At 39.8% G+C, this 16,495-nt stretch overlaps 1 pseudogene; it reads right to left on the reverse strand.

The window, feature by feature from the left end:
- Positions 1-14,494: 14,494 nt before the first annotated feature.
- On the reverse strand, positions 14,495-16,113 carry LOC105083730 (sprouty-related, EVH1 domain-containing protein 2-like; annotated as a pseudogene).
- Positions 16,114-16,495: the final 382 nt, after the last annotated feature.

Raw genomic sequence — 16,495 nt, forward strand, 5'->3', positions numbered from 1 at the left:
AGCTCTGTAGTATTGCCTGAAGTCTGGGAGGGTTACTCCTCCAGCTTCATTCTTTTTCTTCAGTATTGCTTTGGAAATTCTGGGTCTTTTGTAATTCTGTATAAATTTTAGGATTATTTGTTCTAGTTTGCTGAAAAATGTCCTGGGTAATTTGATAAGAATCACATTAAATCTGTAGATTCCTTTGGTAGTATGGCCATTTTAACAATATTAATTCTTCTAATCCAAGGGCATGGAATATTTTTCCATTTGTTTAATTCATCTTTAATTTCCTTAGTCAATGTTTTGTAGTTCTTCACGTATAAGTCTTTCACTTCTTTGGTCAGATTTATTCCTAAGTATTTTTTAATGCAATTTAAAAAAGGGATTGTTTCTTTACTTTCCTTTTCTGATATTTCATTGTTAGTGTAAAGAAATATAACTGATTTCTGCATGTTAATCTTGTATCCTGCTACCTTGCCTAATCCCTTTATCAGCTCTAATAGTTTTTGTGTGGTGCTTTTCGGATTTTCTATATATGGTATCATGTCATCCGCATATAGTGACAATTTTACCTCTTCTCTTCCAATGTGGATCCCTTTTATTTCTTTTTCTTGTTTGATTGCTATGGCTAGGACTTCTAAGACTATATTGAATAGAAGTGGTGAGAGTGGGCATCCTTGTCTTGTTCTGGATTTTAGTGGGAAGGCTTTCAACTTTTCACCATTGAGAATTATGATGGCTGTAGGTTTGTCATAAATAGGTTTTATAATGTTGAGATATGTTCCCTCTATACCCACTTTGGCGAGAGTTTTTATCATAAATGGGTGTTGAATTTTATCAAATGCTTTTTCTGCATCTATTGAGATGATCATGTGGTTTTTGTCCTTTCTCTTGTTAATGTGGTGTATCACGTTGATTGATTTGCATATGTTGAACCAGCCTTTTGTCCTTGGAATAAACCCAACATGATCATGGTATATAATCTTTTTAATGTGTTGTTGGATTCTGTTTGCTAATATTTTGTTGAGGATTTTTTCATCTATGTTCAGCAATGATACTGGCCTATAGTTTTCTTTTTTGGTAGTGTCTTTGTCTGGCTTTGGTATCACAGTGATGGTGGCTTCACAGAATGAGTTTGGGAGTAGTCCCTAGAACAATTATTTTTAATTCTTTATCAGAATTTATTTTTAATTCTTGGATCTCCATTTCTTTGGGGCTAGTTACTGGAGGCTTACTGTATTCCTTTGGTAGAATTGTGGTTCCTTGATTCTTTGTGATCCCTGTAGACTTTGTATAGGTGCCTGGGCATTTGAAGAAGCAGTTACCTCTTCCAGACTTTATGTACTGTCTTTGGTAAGGGAAGCCTTTCAGCTGGTGGTGGGGACTCTTTGGTCATGCTGTCACCCCAAGTCTAGTGGCATAGGATGCCATGTGTGGGGAATGTAATAGCACTGGGTCCATGAGGGGTGTGAGGTCTCTTTAGCTCAGGCTTCTAGGTTCCACAGCATTGACAATTCTGTGGTCCTTGGTTATCACTGCAGGGGTTCCACTGTGGCTGCAAGGGCTGTTAAGGTCCTCAGCACACCTTCTGGTACTGTAGCTAGGGACCCAGGGCAGGTTGTGGTGGTGACCGGAGCTAGTGGTATGCACACTTTTAGCTACAGGGGTCAGCTGCAGGTGCCTTTGTAGTTACAGGGGCCAGATACAGACACATATGTAATGGTGGGGGCCAGGGCATGCAACAAAGGCTGGGGCCAACTATGGACTCACTGGCAACTGCAGGGGCCCTGGCTATTGGCATGCTCTCCCATGGCTGAATGGTTCCCCCTCCCCCATCTCCAGGTGTGTGCACTGTAGTGGAAGCCAGTGGTGGACATCAGGCCAGCAGCAGTCATGTACACAGGTGGAGGGGCTAGCCCCAAGTGCACACGTAGTAGCTGAGGTCAGCTATGGAGGTCTAAGCTGACCTCTTGCATTGGTGTAGCCACAGAGGCCTGGGCTGGCTCCCAGTGAGTTTTCCAGGCTCTGGTGTTTATGGAGAGAGACTCAGGTGGCTAGCATCAGCAAATGCGAATACCTGCAAGACAAAGATGGTGAAATCTTTATGGGGTCTGCAGTGGCTGGGTTGGCCATTAGTTTCTTCAGTGGTGCAACCTGAGTTTGTCTACAGAGAAGGTCACAGTTCACAGTGCAGTGCAATGCAATGACTGCATTGGTAGCCCTTGTTTTTCTTCCTTATTCCTAGCCATCTCTGTATGTCTTAGTTTTGCTGGTCTGGGTGGAGTAAAACTGAAGTGGGACCTTCATGTGATGCCCCAAAGGCTGAAAGCTAGTCACTCATTCCACTTTTCCTTTCCTGTTGAGGAGACCTCTCTAGATGGGAGGTTCCCTCTTGGTGCTGAGCAATGCTTGCCTGGGGGATGTGATGATGTAGGCAAAATGAAGCTGTCTTTTTTTTTTCTCTCTCTCTTTTTGTGCAGATATGCTCAGGTTTTGTTCTTCTACCGTGTTGCCAAAGTTTCTTAAGTGGACTCCAGAGCTGTTTCTGTTCATGGATAGCTGTTTGATTGTTAATCTTTGTTAGGGGATGGAGGCCAAGGTCTCCTATATTACCGTTTTAATGACGTCCTTGATAAACTTTATTGTTTGGATTTTTCCTATTATAGTAGTTAACATATTTAGTTTAGCAACTTCAAGAAATACAGATAAACAAAAAAGAAAAGAGAACTGGTAACCCTATTCCCCAGAGATAATCAATATTAAGATTTTGGTATATGCTCTTCTGGTCTTTTTTTTTTTTCCTGTGTGTAGTAGCTGTGCATATAGCCAACCTCCATCTAATCACTTCCACAAGTCTTTCATCTGTCAGATTCCAAATGGTCCCAGTACAGTTTCTAAGTACTTATTTGATAAGCCACACGATGCATTATGTTAATGTTATTTCCTCTGGGAATCACCAAGGAGTCCCATTTTCATTTTCCATACATCCTAGATTTGAAAACATATCACTAACCATCTGTTTCAGGGATTCTTTTTTTTTCTTTCTTTCTTGCTCCTGGACATGAATGTCTTATAATTCTCACTGTGAATTGATTAGCATATGGATATTTTCAGGTAAAATGATTAGTGTTATAATGAGTATGGTGGAAGCTAAAAGCTTAGAAAAAGAATTACTCACTGAAATTTTAATAAGAATTGTCATCTAAGAGGTGAGATTAACCATCTGTGGAAGTGATTTACAAGTGTGTTAGTGATAGAAACATAGGAAACAATCTAATTAGTCAAGATGTAACTTTAGAACTGGGAGGTAACTAAAGAAAGCATCTCTGAATGTCACCAGGGAAAATTAATGTGGCCTCATAACAACAGTTTGACATTTTTCTTCTTTTGCTATTTTTTGGTTCAATTTGTATAAACTAGGGATTAGCACTGTTCCTTGAAGATTTGGTAGGAATTACCTATGTACTTTTCCTTGCTAAGACTTTTAAGAGAGAAAATTTTCAATTAATAATATGGTATATTTAGTGGCTATACAAGCTGCTTTTTAAAAACAACCTGTCACTACATTTTTACACTGTCCATTTAATTCAGCTTTCTAATGTACTGTTAAATTATTATTTACAAGATAATTTGTTAAATTATTATTTACAACATAATTATGATTTACAACATATTATTTTCAAAAAACGAAAGCATTTCTGCATTTTTATAGGCTTTTAAGATTACTACAGTATTTCTACGTCTTTTAGGTTTTTTTTTTACAATAGAAAGTGTGTAGAGATATTTCCATGTCCATATGACAGATACGTCTCATTTTTTCTTTTTTTATTATGGTAAAATGTACATAGCCTAAAATTTACCCTTTTAATCATTTTTTCAGTGTATAGTTCAGTGGCATTAAGTACATTCACATTTTTGTATAGCCGTCATCTCTATTCATCTCCAAAACTTTTTTATCATCCCAAACTGAAACTCTGTACCCATTAAACCATAACTCCCTATTCCTCCCTCGACCCCTGGAAACCACCACTAGTCTACTTTCTGTCTCTATCAATTTAACAACCTCACGTAAGTGGAATCATACAACATTCGTCCTTTTGCATCTGGCTTATTTTACTTAGCATAATGTCTTCAAGGTTCACCCATGTTGTAGCATGTATCAGAATTTCCTTCCTTTTTAAGTCTAAATGATAGTCCATTGTATGTATGTACTACATTTTGTCTATCCATTCACCTGTTGATGGTTATTTGTGTTGTTTTCACCTTTTGGCTATTGTAAATAGTGCTGCTATGAACATTGGTATACAAATGTGTGTTCAAACTCCTGTTTTCAGTTCTTTGGGGTATATATCTTGATGTGGGATTGGTGGATCATATGGTAATTCTATGTTTAATTTTTTGTGAAATCTCCATACTGCATCATTTTACATTTCCACCAGCAATATACAAGTGTTCCAGTTTCTCCACATCCTCACTAACACTTGTTATTATCTTTTGATTTTTTAAAATAATAGCCATACTAATATCCTAACGGGTGTGAAGTGGTATCTCACTGTGGTTTTGATTTGCATTTCCCTGATGATTAGTGACATTGAGCATTCTTTTCATGTGCTTGTTGGCCATTTGTATGTCTTCTTTGGAGAAATGTCTATTCAAGTCTTTTGCCCATCTTTAAATTATTTTGTTTTTGTTGTTGATCTCCTTCATTTTTGAAGGATACTTTTACTGAACACATAATTGTAGGCTGGGTTTTTTTTCTTTCAACACTAAATATTTCACTGCACTCTCTTCTTGCTTGCATGGTTTTTGAAGAGAAGTCTAACGTAATTCTTATCCTTGTACCTCTCTAGGTAAGGTGTTTTTAAACATTGACTTCTTTAAAGATCTTGTCGTTGTCTTTGATTTTCTGTAATTTGAATATCATATGCCTATGTGTAGATTTTTTTTTAAAATCCTGCTTGATGTTCTCTGAGGTTCCTGGATCTGTGGTTTGTTATCTGTCACTAATTTTGGAAAATTCTTGGCCATTATTAGTTCAAATATATCCTCTGTTCCTTTCTTTCTTTCTTCTCTTTCTGGTATTCCCATTATGCATTTTTACACTGTTTGCAATTGTCTCACAATTATTGGATATTATGTTCTATCTTTTCCATTTTTTTGTATTCCATTTTTAGAAGTTTTTATTTATATATCTTCAGACTCACTGATTCTTTCCTCTTTTATGGGCTTATCTACTGATATTCTCCATTTCTGTTGTAGTGTTTTTTATTTCTATCATTTTCTTTTGGTTCGTTCTTAGTGTTTCCATCTCTGCTTACATATCCATCTATTCTTGTAGGTTGTCCAGTTTTTCCCATAGAGCCCTTAGCATATAGTTATTTTACATTCCTCTTCTGGTAATTCTAAAGTCTCTGCCATATCTTAGTCTGGTTCTGATGCTTGCTTGCTCTGCCTCTTTATACTGTGTTTTTTGCCTTTTAGTATGCATAGTAATATGTTGTTGAAAGCTAGACATATGATGTGCTGAGTAGAAGGAATGCATAAAAATTGACATTTAGTGTGAGATTGTATGTTTATTTGGCTAGGAGTTTAAGCTGGGTTTACTACCTACTATAGCTGTGTCAGAGGTAAAATTTCCTCTGGTGTCTGGTTTTGTTTTTTTTGTTTGTTTGTTTTTTTGTTTTTTTTTTGGTTTTTTTTTTGGTCTCTCCTGTTATCTTTGAGTTTCCCTGGAGAGTTCTTATTCAATAAGGTCTGAGATGTGCAGTTCTTTCCATTGTAATTCCCTGTTTTTATACCAGAGTCTCACTGATGTGGTGCTATGGTGTCAGAAAATGGAAAGGATTCTATATTCATATTTCCTGGGCTGTGATCTTTGTAAGTGCTTTTAATTCCACAACCCTCCTCCCCTTCTTAGGTGAAACAGAAAGGCTAGAGGGGGCTGGAGTTAAATATTTCTCTTCCTCTAGATCAGCTAGGCTCTGGTAAAACCCAAGGTTGAATCTGATCATCTGCAGTGATGGACTCCAACTTTAGGAATAATGAATACTCAATTTAGAAATGAGATTCCCTATCTTTTTTCACTTTGTTACCTTCCTGAATGAATTTCAGAGTTGGAAGAAGCATTAGAAGTCAATAAGTATAATCCTTGGAGTTTAATCTCTGGAACATAAGCAGCATTTAGTAAATGTTAGCTGTTGTTACTTGTATCTACTAACCAGGTTCCCCTCTCCATGGCTAGCATTAGACACACCCTGACATAGTCTTTTCCTGCTCCATTTCTGCCTAGATGTCATACAGAACTTCCTTTCTATTAATATATCATTTTCCTGCAGGTAGATTACAATATACTTCATTAGGTCATAGCATTCTTTAGTTACATCATACTAACTCATTGTAAATTTAGTACAAATTGATGTAAAAATATTAAGTTCCCAATAGCTAAATGGTCAAAGGACATATTTTGTGAATATATCATCTACTCATTTCTCTAGCAGTCGGGGAATTCAGGGAAGTGTTTTCTACAATATCTTCCCTTAGTGTAGACCCCCTACCACCATATCCTTACCTCCTGGGCAGAGCGCTGACATATGTATCCCTATAGTACTGTATACATACTTCTAGTAAGCATGTATTCTATTTTATTACAGTGTATAGCCTGTGAGTTTCTCAAAAACAAAGACTATATTTTAATTCATCTTTCTATCCCAGATCTTTAGCATGGTTTCAGTTCACAGTAAGAAGGCATTGTTTCCTGAATTACTAACAACTTAAGTTTTGAACATGTTGAGTTTGAGGTGCTGGCAAGGCACACAGTATCTTGCCAAGTAGTTATAAACTTGGCTCTGAAACACAGAGAGGTTCAGGGTAGAAATAAATATTCAGGAGTTATTCATATGAAACTGTGATATTAGTGGGTAAGATTGCTAAAGGAAGAAAAGGCAGAATAAGAAGAAATTCAGAATCACTAGTCCATATACTAAGAAAGACGTCTTACCCTTAGACCCAAGTTCTCAAAGTGTGGACCCTTTGCATAACCTGGTATGCTTATTTAAAATACAGATTCCCAGACCTACGTAATCCATTTCTTGGGTTGGAATCTAGGAATATGCATGATTACAATTCTGTTTTTGTTCATTAAAACTTCCCATGAGTTTATGTGCATTAATGTTTGAGGGAGCCTGCTGTAGAGACTGAATGTAAACAGAATCACCTGGAGGACTCCATTTTCCATATTTTCTATAATAAATGTGTATCTTTTAAAATGATAAACATCTATTAAAATATTAGCTATTAATACGTAGTGAGCTCTTAGGTTCATAGTTTGTATGATGCCAAATACCTTCATTTTTGCCTTTTCTATAGTGAGCCATTCTCTACACTCCAAGCCTTGTCCACACATCTGCCTTATTCTGTCTGGCATTCAGAATCAAGTGGCTAAAGGAAGAAAAGCTTAGTAAGGGGACTTAGGGTCCCTTTTTATCTACTGCTTCTTTATTGGCACCATTTTCCACTCCCCAAACAATAACTAAAACAACAAAAACTAATTGTTAATATAAACCCTTTTATATTAACAGTTTCATGGTAGGTCAATGCTATATTGCCTATTCTTGATTGTAGGGACAGTATCTATGGGGTTTCCCAAGACAAAGAGCCCCTAGAAAGCTGGAAACATCAACCCTTATGCACTTATTCCTTTGTCAAGGTGCTATAACCAAAGACCACACAGAAGTAGTAAAAATAAAGGTTGTATTTAAGAAGAAGGGAAGAACGGGCATATAGCTCCAAGTCTGTTACTTCAGGAACCTGCAACCTTTTTCCAATTCTCTCTGCCTGCTCAGTCAGTATTCCTGTAGGAAGTGGAGCTATAGTCAGGGCTGACCTTAAGTGAGATTGCTTAAGTGTTTTCTGTGTGAGGTTTGTATGATGATAGTCAATCTTAGTTCTCTCTCTCTTTTCTCACGTATATCTCTGTTACCCACCACCACTAACAAATTTTAGAACTACTGCGCTTTATCTAGAAATGAAATACCAATCCAGAGAGCTCCAAATGCCAATATGGAAATGAAACCTCAGCAGAGCAAAGTCCATTCTGTTACTTCCTGCCCAGGGCACTTTTTGCCGATCCCCAAGTTGACTGAGGCCGTAATTCTTGGTGGGTTTAACTCACTGAAGATAGTCAGAAACCAGGTAACAGGGAGGATGTGAAGGAAGGCTTGGTCCACAGAGACTGAAATGACGTGACAGAACACTCAACTTAGTGCCAATTGAGGGCAGGTTGGCCTCACCTTTAACCCTTGTAAACTCTTCTGTTCCCATCCCTGAAACTTTTATGACTCTGGTCTTTGTGTCTTTTTCCAGGTGACCGCAGTGATGTCTAAAAGAAGACAGGAAGCTGTAGTAACATGCAGAGCAGATTTGCTTTTAGGGGATGTTCTCCTTGGCTCCAGATTCCAGACTTCAATCTTTTCATTCAACTTACATTTTATGAGTACTTATTTATGCCAGGTATTTGTTGAGACTTTGAGATAAAAAGTTGGGGAAGATTTAGTCTTTGCCCAGGAAGAGTTCATAGTTTGATTGGGAACACAAAAGCAGGAACAAATAGTTAGCATATTATAAAGCGCAAGAACTAGAATAGATGTGCTATGGGGAACGCTGTCAGAAAAAAGGCCTCAGCCCAACTGGCTTCTGGGCCGGTCCCGGTTGACTCCTACCAGTTTCTGGACCCAATCAGGAAAAAGAAACAGGTGGAGTCTGACAGTTCATACTGCAAAGGCGGCGGAGCTGGAATGAGATAGTGACTTGCCCACCGCCTCCGCAGGCAGCAAGGAAGGCGGAGGCTCGAGGGGCTCAGCGGATGCCTTCACTGCTCCCAGGAGCCATCAGGGGTCTCCTTCATTTCCCTCTCCTGACACCAGAGCTGTTGGAAGATAAGCCAAAGCATATTAAAATTTGGGGAAAATTGAGTAAAAATCAGGTTGAGTTGGGCAGCAGCAAAGTGGAGGTACTTGGGGGCGCTCCACCTACAGGAGCTCTGAGGAGAGACTTTGGTGGAGAAAAGGCAGAGGCAAGGTAAGGAAAATACTGCGTGGCTATCACTGAGAGCCCAGTTGGCTGTTTGTGATTGGTTGTTCCTATTGTTGTGATTTTTGAGCCCTCAAGGCATTTGCAGGCTTAGATTGCTTCTACAGGCCACCATGGCATTAGAGCCACCTCAGTCTATGGGCCCCCTTGTTTAATTAATTTACCAACATATATATAAATATTTATAAATGTATCTTTATTAAGCTAAACATGAGTTCATACTAGTGTCTGCAGTTCATATCCATTACTCTGTGGATTATTTTAGCTTCTTGCCATTGCTGATCTGCACCGTTTCTACACCAACAGTGGGGAAAGTGACTCCCACAGGCCACCACGCAGTTCCTTAATTGTTCAGCTGCAGTACACGCGTATAGTGGTTTCAGAGTTACTAGCCCATACCCTCAGGAGAAACAACTTTATCAACTAGAAAGGCGTGCTTATGTATGGCCCTTTATGCCTCTAATCTTAGACATCACTCAATTACAAAGTTACTTAAGTTTGCGCATTTGCCCCCACCCACTTCAGTAAGGTTCTTTCACATATTTGTAATACAGTTAGATTCTTAGTTCACATTTGGCATTCTGACCTTGTAGCTCTTGACCTCCTAAATGATTTTTTGTTTTGGTCGCACACATTAGGTTTCACTCTTTGTGCTATAAAGTTCTATGGGTTTTGAAAGCCGTGTAAATGTCCACCATTATGGTATCATAGAGAATAATTTCACTGTCCTGAAATATTCCCTCGTGCTTCACCTGTTCAATCCTCCTCCTCTTCCCCCAATTCCTGGAAACCTGTGATATTTTTACTGTCACTATAGTTTGGCCTCTTCTAGAATGTCACATAAATGAAAATATACAGTATGTAATCTTTTCAGACTGATGCCTTTCACATGGAAATACATGTTTATGACTCATCCATGTTTTTGCATAGGTTAGTAACCCATTCCCTTTCATCACTCAATAGTATCCCATTGTTTGGATGTAACGTGGTCTTTTTATCTATTCAATTACTGGAGGACATCTTCGTTGCCTCCGGTTTTTAGTAATTATGAATAAAGCTTCTGTAAACATTCACATCCAAAAAAAAAAAAAAAGGATCCTCACAGAATAAATATTTGAGCTGAATATTGAAGGAAAAGGAGGAGTTTACTAGGTCGAATGAGTGAGCACAGCATGAAGAAGGGCAGAGAGGGATGAAAGAACATGGCATGTTTGAGGGCCATCAGAAAGTTTTCTCTAATTGCAATGGTACACTTATGATGACAAGGATGGAAAGAAAGGATGGGACTAGATCATAAAGACTCATGGAGTTTGGCTTTATCCTTGTAGATCAATGTTTTCCGACTTCACTTACTCATATTCTACCATCTTCATTTTAATTTCTTAAATTTAGGCAATAATATCTTTGAAATCATGAGTTTAATAGATTTTTCTTATGAATAGTAAAATAAAAGTATGCTTAATAAAATAAAAATATATTCAGTTGTTTCCCAAAAGTGGTACACTATAAATGTTTAAAAAGATAATTCTGTGAGTGTTGTATGAGAGAGATTGGGTGGGGGAGTAGAACAGGGGATTATTTTAAGAGCTATTGAAATACTGAGAAATGATGAAGTCCTGACTAAAAAAAGCCTTATTGGCAGGGATGGTAAAGAGGGGAAGGGATTTAAAAGAGATTTAGGAACTAGAATAGACAGGACTAATTAATTAGAGGAAGGTAGGGATATTTACGAACTAAAACCTGGATTTGGTGACTAATTAAGTGGAAGGGTGGAAGATTACAGAAAAGGAAGAGTCTAAGTTAGTTGCAGGTCTCTTGTCTTTCCCTCAAAAATATAATTTGATGAAATTTTCTTTTAAATTATAAATACAATATGTTCTTACTGTAACAAGTGAAATAATTTAAAAAGTACAAGATAATTAAAAATCTCTCCCCTTTCATATCCCCCTCCCCTCCCCTTATAACATTGAGGGTAGCAATTTGTGTAGCTTTTCACATGTTCTTCATGTGTATGTGTTTATGCACACACATGCATAATTTTGATGAGTATTTTTTATACAATGAGGTCATACTGCATATATATATGCATAAATATATATATATATTTATATTTACATTTCCCTGCAACTTGGTTTGCTCAATAATATTTCAGCAGATATGCAGATATACACCTAGGTCAATATATATCAATCTAACTCATGCTTTTAAAATTTATGTTTTGTGGTTTATCTTCTTATATCCTTTTACTTAATCTACCTCTGTCCTTGTGTTTCAAGTGACTTTCTTGTAGACAGCATATACTCAGATTATATTTTTTTAACCCACTCTACCAATCCCTGTCTTTCAATTTGGTATTTTTAGACGATTTTCATTGGAGGTAATCATGCTGTAACAAACTAACATAAGGTGGGTAGCTTAAAGCAATAGAAAATTAATCCCTCACAGTTCTGAAGGCTAGAAGTCTGAAATCAAGATGTTAGCAGGGCTCTGATCCCTCTGAAGCCTCTAGAGGAGGATCCTTCTTTACCTCTTCCAATCTCATTGCCTCACGCATTCCTTGGCTTGTAGCAACGCCACTTCAGTCTCTTCCTTTGTCTTCAAATGGCCCTCTTCCTCTGTGTCTGTGTATATGTGTCATGTGATGACATGTGTTCTCCTTTCTCTGTGTGTCTGTGTCCATATTTCCCTTTTCTTTTTCTTTTTCTTTTTTTTGAGAGAATATGTTTATATTTACATGGTACATTTTAAAGCAATAGCTACATTGGTCATACCTACTAGAAACCATAAAAAAGTTAAGAACTAAAATGTACATCATACACTTGTGTCTGTCTGTCTGTCTGTCTATCTATCTATCTATCTATCTATCCACACATGGATAGATAGATATTTTACACAGAGATTTTAAAAAGGCTTATTATTAAAGAATCAGTACAACAGGGTTTTCAGTGTACAGGTAAAGAATGAATTATGCTTCAAGTACTTTAATTTGTTAATGTGAGCAGTTTGGAGAGAGGGTCAAGGGACACTTCCAAACAGAAAATCCTTTGATTAATGTTTTGTTAACACAGATACAAAAATAAAATCTAAATAATTTCCCTCAGATGGTTGACTTCAGTATGGCAAAGGTGACTGGAAATATACTTACACACTGTTGAGCTGCAGTGTGGCAAGTAGAGAGAGACATATCTACATCAATGTCCCCATGGCTGTCCTTGTGCCCTCAACCTTCACAAATCAAAAAGTACGTGCAGAGTAAAATTCACTAGCATAACTCTTCAAAGGGGTAGAAAAGAAGAAGAGGTAAAGGAAGATAGAAACAGATAATGACCAAGTAGAGAAGACAAACAAAAAGTGGCCAGGGGCCAGGGGAGGGTATAGCTCAAGTGGTAGAATGTATGCTTAGCATACATGAGGTTCTGGATTCAATCGCCAGTATGTCCTCTAGAAACAAATAAACCTAATTACCTCCCTCCCCCCTGCCAAAAAACCCCAAAAAACAAAGACAAAACATAAGCAGCCAGGATATATGTATTCTGACTAAGATAAATAGGAGCACTTGAACTGCGGGTTGTGCTTTATAGAGACTGAAGGCTGGCTGAAAGTTTTCTAGATGTTCTTCAGGCAGGGAAGTGACTCTGTTTTCTTGTATCACTGGATTGACAGCTCTCTGCTCCTTCCCCAAACTAGAAAGCCCGATCCAGTCACTCTATCAAATGAGAATGTCTTCCAAGGAACACATAGGCACACTGGGTATTTATAGTGATGAGCTGATAGAGGAATGCAATGGGCTCTCAGAGGAGCTGAAAACATTCCCATGAAGGTAAGTGTGCTAGCACTTTCGCAGTGGCAGACTGGAGAAAAGTCCCTTTCCTCAAAGACTGATGTCCTGTGTGCAGTAGAGAAGGGATGGGGGAAGTGGGAAGAGAGGGATCAGGCCATGCCCTCAGCTGGCAATTACCACAAGAAGATCCTGATGGGAAGAACAGCCAATGTTGACAAGCCTGTCCCCTGTGGTATCCACAACATTCTGATTGTACTATGCCAGGTACAGGTAATCACTCTTCACTTTTCTTTCTGTGTTAAGATTTGGCTGTTCCTTACAATATATTAGAAAAATACTCTTTTCCAGCTAATTAGGAGCCTCCTACAATATAGCAATGCAACAAGTGGACCCAGCCTATTGGGTCCCATCTCTGCACCCGAAGCGGCAAGTCTGAGTTTGGAGTTGCAGGAGAAAGATGCTTAGGCGTTGGAAGGGTTTTACATATGGCCTTGTTTCTTCCCAAGCACAAATGAAGAATTTGATGACATGAAATTGAGTCCAAAATGAACACAAAAACACAAACCCATGAACAAAATGCAACCCACCACTCTTCAAATTGATGACATTTAAAATTTCCCACAATTAATAGAAAATAGCCAATGAGGGGGAAAAAGTTCCTATAGTTTTATTTACCACAACTTTAGTGTTTCTCAACTGGAACACTGCTTTGTGGTTAAATGCACTATTTGGTTTGCAGAACAATGAGCAAAATTTCTTACTTCATTAGCATTTTCTTCTCATATTGCTACGTTTTTAAAAGTGGTGGTGACACAACTTTAAAAAGTTCTACTTGAGGGGTAACTGAGGAGGCTCAAAGAAACCTGAAATCCCCTTTCTAGCCCTGGTCCCAGAAGTGGCGATGCAGTTTAAAGAATTGTCCTGATTCTCACAAATTAACCTGAAGTAAAGGCTCAATTCTTAGTCATTTTACAAGTGAATGTTTTGCATCAGTGAATAACTGATAGATTTTTTTTTTTTTTGGTAGAGGTGACGGAAGATAATGATGGATTCAAGAGACAAACTGCAGCTTACACGGGATTTGGCTTTATAAAAATTAAAGCGATGTTATTTTATGGTAGAAGCTTGTTTGTTAACTAGCTCACCTCCTATACATAATAACTGACTTTGAAATAATAGGTTAAAATACTTCCGGTCGAGTTTCATCATTCTGACATCCCATTTCCACAGGAATCCGAGGAAGCAATCCGTTGTCAACAGGCAAGCCAAACCAAGAGAAAGGTAGTCTTTGGTGTTCTTGGAAAAACCAGCGACAAAAACCACCAAAAATCAGCAGTTCCAACTGCAGGCAGCTTTGAACTGGAAGAGGTGGGCAGGAAGGGCATGCAATCAACACATGTGTAAGATAGCTTGATTACAGAGTATTCATAGTACATGAGCATTCATGCAGAGGTTCCTTTCCTTAGAAAACTGCATGCGTGCGTGTTTCCAGTGGGGGTGGCACGGGGTGCAGAGTCCACCAGGCAGCTTCCTCAGGCCGGAATGGCACCTCAGGTACCCAGGAGCAGGGGAGAAGATGAGAGCATGTAGGAAACACGTTCCCTTGGGGCTGTGGATGGAGGAGGGGGAGGGAGGGAAACTGAGTCACACAGCTGCTTTGTGCTTCCTTTAGCAGCACCTGCATATCACTCTGCAGTGGTATCAGGCCCAAAGGGGCAGGTAATAGCAAATACAGGGGACCAAGAAAGACAAGTCAATAAGCCATCTACTGGAGGCAAAACTTCTCATCGCTAGTACGGCATGAGCACAGGTCTGTGCAGTCTCCCTCCGGGTCTGACATACAGTGATGGAGTATGCTGTCCGCACCACAAACAGCTCACAAGTTGGATCCAAGTTCTCACGGAGTCAGGCGCATCCTGAAGGTGGCCCCTCTGGTTTTCCTCGTGGTTGAACATGTCCTAGCAATACACACACTGGGAATGCTCTCTGTCCTCCTTCCACTACCAAGATTTGCCCTGGAAGGGCTATGTCCTGATCACACTGCCCTCCCTGCCCCCACCCCCTGCACAGATGCCAAAGTCTGGGTCCACAAAGGGGTAATTGTAGTCATGCTTAGGGATCTCGCCCTTGGCGAAGGGCATGTAGTAGTCTGCGTCCTCCAAGGAATCCAGGTATTTGCTCCTTGCCCGTGCTGGTGGGTAATCCTCGTAGCGTGCCATCCAGATCTTCTCCCTGGGATTGATACACACAGTCTCCTCCTTGTCATCCTCCCAGGAGCTTACCTGGCAGTATGGCCTTGGCATTAGGCTGTTCAAGGTGATACTGGCCTGCGGGGTGTGGGTCATGGAGGTGGCCCAGGGTGTAAATCCTCTGGTACTCAGAGGATAGGGGGAAGGAGATTGTCCAAAGAGTTTGTTCCCTCTTCTGAGACAAAGTAGAAGAACTGACTGCAGCTGTTGTAAAAACATCGTCATCACCATCACTTCATTATGGATGGTGGGAGATGCTGCTGCTGAGCTTTCTGTAAGGTCTTTGATTGCTTTCCTCACTCAAGGCTTTGGACATTAAATCCAAACTTCCTGTTGCCGACCTTCCAATGATGCAAGGTTGGGTTGGCTTTGGTGTAGACCAAGTTCTTTCTTCAATAGCATTCCAATACTACCAGTTTGTCTTTCTGTCATTCACTGTGGATGAGAAAGCCGCTTTGTCCATTGCCATCAGGGTTCATGACCTTACAGATTCCGCTCTCCTTCCTGTGGGAACGATCCCCTACTGGAGTCATATCAGGTCATAACCGCAGCCTTAACATGCACAATATAGCTGTCCTCCTCCTGGTGTTTCTTCAGTCATTTTCCTTTTCAGCTACATGCCTGTCCCGCAGCAGTGGACAGCTTTGCTCCCTTGTCTTCCTGTCTGCTCACCCCCTCCTTCTTCATATCTTTGGAGACCACTTGATTTGGTTGGGGGGAGGAGGGTGGCTAGAGACAAAGGGGCTGCCCCATAAGGCAGAAGGGGAAGAGGGCTACCAGAGTGTGGAGTGCGGGGGCAGGGGCATAGACAAGCTCGGGGTAGAGGTTGGGGGCAATATAATCGCCTGCCCAGGGGTGAAGCACACTGGGGCTGGGGAGTGGGCAGAAGGGAGAAGGGAGAGATTTGGACAGAACAAGTGTGGTGCTGAGCAGCAGGGACTGTGAGAGCAGGAGAGGAGGCCTGGCTGCTGGAAGGGTCTCAGTCTCCAGTTGCCCCAGGGCCAGGCCAGTCATGGTTTTGAGGAAGCAAAGGGAGTCTTACCTATCTAGACTCCACCGATTTACTCCATTTTGGATTCTTACTGCCAACAAGAGGAGCTGCCCTCTTCTTATAAGGACACCAGTCATATTATATTAGGGTCCACCCTAATGACCTCAACTTAACTTGAGTACAACTGCAAAGACACTTGCTGTAGATTGAATGTTCCTGTTCCCCCCAATTTCATATTTGAAACCTAATTTCTAATATGATGGTATTTGGAGGTGAGAGCTTTGGGAGGTGATTAAATCATGCGGGTGGAGCCTTCATGAATGAGGATTAGTGCCCTTTCAAAAGAGGCCCCAGAGAACTCCCTTTGCCCTTTCTGCCATGTGAGAATGCAAGAAAGCAACAGCC

The sequence above is a fragment of the Camelus bactrianus genome, chromosome X (assembly GCF_048773025.1).
Source record: "Camelus bactrianus isolate YW-2024 breed Bactrian camel chromosome X, ASM4877302v1, whole genome shotgun sequence".
NCBI classification, from domain to species: domain Eukaryota; kingdom Metazoa; phylum Chordata; class Mammalia; order Artiodactyla; family Camelidae; genus Camelus; species Camelus bactrianus.